A 4,166-nucleotide genomic window follows, 5' to 3' on the forward strand; every position below is an offset into this window, starting at 1 on the left:
AGTACATATTTCCAGGGTGGACAAATGCTCTTTAACTAGTAAAGTACAAGTAAATTCATGCAGAAGTGGAGAAAGCACTGATTGTACTTGCGTCACTGTTCCAGGTGTACACAGAGCCCATCTGTTGTACCAGATGCCTGGTGGTTGATTGGACAACAAGCGTGTGGGAGACAAAAAGTATCCTTTTCCAAGAAGGCCACCAGGAAAGAATCCAATGCAACTGTGCCAGGACTACTCCTAACTTCTATCAATAGCCTCACAATCATATTGAGTTCACTAATTTAACCAGAAAGCTTCTGCAAATGTATGGGGAGATAATTGGGCTGCATTTTACAGTTTAAAATAAACAACCCTTGAACATTTTTGATAAAAGTTAATTTACATGTGCTTTAGGCAAACACTGTGTTTGCTATGCCTTCCTTTAAACATACTAAGACATTAGTGGCTTCTAGGAATACTTCAGTATGCAGTATTTCTAAATTAACCCTTAATTTTCAAGTATTTGATGTGGGTAGTGTATACATTCTCCTAAGTTTAAACATCTTTCATTTAGCTATAATTATAAAAACCTATGGCTTGTAGAATAAAAATCTAATGATTTAGTTTTCTATTTCAGATTGTCATTTCTCACCTGTAAGTTATAGGATTCTGAAAAAAATGCAGACAATTGAATTAAATTTAGTGTTATAGTCTCTAGATTATTAAACCAATGTCATTATTGCAAAATATTTTGCTTTCATTATTGCAAAACAAATATCTGTACTGTAATCCTAAGAAGTCTTATTTATATGTGTGTTTTTCTCCCTTTTACTTACTTTTTGTAAGAACTGATGCCTTACAATAAAGTAATACATTCCTTATGATGTTACTTTAGTTAGCTTTCTGACTTTTGTGCTTCTTTTGTATGTTTTGTTTTGTCTTGTTTTGTTTTGGAGAAAGGGAATTACCTCTTAATGTCTTCAAGTCACACCATGGTTTCTTCCTCATGCAGTTGTGAATGTTGGCATTATTGATCAAAGTGGGAAAAATAGTGGCGTCAACATCTAAAGGCATGGTTAATACGGTCTGTCAGGTATCAGTAACCCTAGAATCTTTCTGTGCAGTAAGGAGGTTTCGGATTTCTTCTTGTTTTACTTCAGTGAAAACCTAGTATCCCATCTATTCTTTAGTAGTAAGGCAGAGGAAGGATAAATTTGGTTTTTGAGAGGTATTTGATTTTTATAGGTATTTTATAAGTATTTCACAGGTTAACTTATGCAGTATTGAAGTCTAAGAAATGTAAGTAGTGGTCTGAAACAAAATGAGACATATCAATCACAGTCTTTGCTTTTCAGTAGAGTAGTGGCTTAGAAGGGGCGATTACAGAAATATGCTATTTGGAGAGTTTATACCAGAGAATATTGACCTGCTGTTTCTCACAATAAGGAGGAAAAGTATTTAAATTACATTTAAATGAAACAATATCAGAATAATTTTCTAAGAACTGTTATTAAATTGTTTGTCTAGAGATACTTAAAAAGAAAAATGACATTATTCTACCCAGAATGGTTTAGAGCTAATTAACCAAAGATATTTGGAAGATGTAACTGAACTTGTGACATTTTTAATATTAATTTTATAGAAAGGTAAATGTTTTCTTTTTATGAAATTTATATATAACATTATATAACATAATTTAAAAAATAAACCTAGAAAATAATAGCAATAGCATCAGTATACATTTTTTTTCTTGAATCCGTTTTGCTTTATTTTTATTTTGGGGGAAGCATCAAAATTGGTAGTTATATGGGCATTGAAGCATACAGATCTGAGTTCAAATGTTGTCTCCTTCTAGTAATATGTGACCTTGGTTAGGACACTTCATACAGTCAAGGCTCAGTCTCTTCAGCAGTGAATAATCCAAGTTGTTTTGATAATAAAAATATATATATTTAAAGTAGATTGACTCATCTGGAGCTAAATAATTATTATCCTGAATGAAAATCTGCCTATGTCCATTTTTCCTCCAACTTTACTGAGACAAAATTGACATATGACAGTCTGTAAGTTTAAGGTACACAATGTGATGGTTTGATACACATATATTATGAAATGATATCCACAATAAGGTTAGTTAATACTCCTCACCTTGCGTAATTTTACCATTTTGTTGTTTCGTCTGATGAGAACATTAAAGTTCTACTCCCATAGTAACTTTCAAGTATACAATACAGTATTATTAACTATAATCCCCATGCTGTACATTAGATCCTGGAACTTATTCATCTTATAACTGGACGTTTGTACCCTTTGACCAGTATCTCCCCATTTCCTGCACTCTTCAGCCATTGGCAACCACCATTCTACTCCTTGCTTATTTTTAGATTCTGCATATAAGTGAGATGATACAGTATTTGTATTTCTCTATCTGACTTATTTCACTGAGCATAATGCTATTGAGGTCCATCCATGTTGTTGCAAATGGTAGGATTTCATTCTTTTTTATGGCTAAATAATATATATATTTATATATCATATTAATATATTTTATATTATATATATCCATGTATTAAATATATATCACATTTTATAGATATAAATTATATAGGGTATATATGCCAAATGGTAAGACTCTTGGGGGCTATCTTTGAATTCTGTCTACAATAGAGACTTTTAAATTCATTTGTTTTTAAATGTAGCATTCTAGTTCAGAAAGGAATCTATTCATTATTTCAAAAACTCATTTCTTTGTAGAAATAAATGAGTATAGAATTCTGGCATTTATTAATATTAATGCTTATCCTCAAACTGATAGACACTATTTATATCACCCAACTATAAAATCAGTACTAGAGATCAAAATACATGTAAATCAGAATTATACCTTTAGATACTGAAGCTGGATGAATGATTTTTTATCTATGGATATTTTTGATGGATGGAGATTGTAAATATCAAATTATATCACATACTTTGATATGGAAATATCACTGTACTATTTCTAAATAATATATTAAATGGTCTTGAGTATATCCTATGTTGAAAGGTAATATATATTCTTTGTACTATAACATCTAAATGGCACAAACACCTGTTTGGCAGGAACGTAAGTGAAAATCCAACATTAAGACAGAAAAAGATAAGGGTTTTAAACTAATACAGAATTATTAAATTCTACTATTTTGCATGTTAAAAGAGAATTAAATTCATAGTCACTTATTAGTATATGGTATCTAAATGCAACAGAAGACAAACTTCTGCTTAATAATTTATTTCCCTTCCTGATTTTCCAAAGTTTAGAATTAGATGCAACTTAATAATTTACTTTGAAAATGTCATGGGAACCCAAGAAATGACTTTTGGAACTCATCCTAATACTGGGTCTCTGACAGTATCACTGTCATGTGGGAAACAAGGTAATTTACCTTTAGAAATTAAACAAAATTTAAACAGACTCTCCCAAGCATCTTCTGTTTATTTGTTCATATAACATTTTTAGCACTTACCCTATTCCAGGCACTGGGCCAAACACATTAAATGAATTAACTCATCTAATCCTCACCATAAGCCTATGATATTATAGATGTTTTGCCAGGTCATGATATGAAATGTTACCTGTACGTGATTTTCCTTCTTACTATTAAAATAAGTGGCATTTCAAAAGCATTTACTGGAAAAAAATGTCTAATATGCTAAGAGTCTTTCCTTATTAAAAGCTCTGATTAGATTTTAAGGAAAGTAAGTAACCTGCTGGTGGTTACATGCTGACTGAAACTGAGTGAACAATTGGAATTTTCTTCATATCCTTCTCATTCATTTTCTCATCCTCCCTCACTCCTTCAGTATAAGACCAACTTCCCCAAAATGAAAGGTGGAAATAGAGAATGGAAAGCCCAAACCTAAGAACATGCAATTTTTCTTCTACTACATGAACTGCTTTTGTATGCCTTTGCCCTGTGTCTACTTTGTATGTTTCTAATCCTATTTGGGCTCCTTCCTCACAAACAGACAAAATATTTTTCTGTTTGACAGTGATCTTACTCATGTATCCCCTTAAAATATCTTTGAAAATTTATATTCTGTTTTATGTTTTAGTTGACTTCTATAATGTTCTATTATTAATTTAAAGTTTAAAAGGTTCAAATTCAGGCATATTATAATTTATGATAAATACAAAACTGCCACAT

This window comes from Balaenoptera borealis (genome assembly GCF_965194805.1).
Source record: "Balaenoptera borealis genome assembly, chromosome: 7".
Lineage (NCBI taxonomy): Eukaryota > Metazoa > Chordata > Mammalia > Artiodactyla > Balaenopteridae > Balaenoptera > Balaenoptera borealis.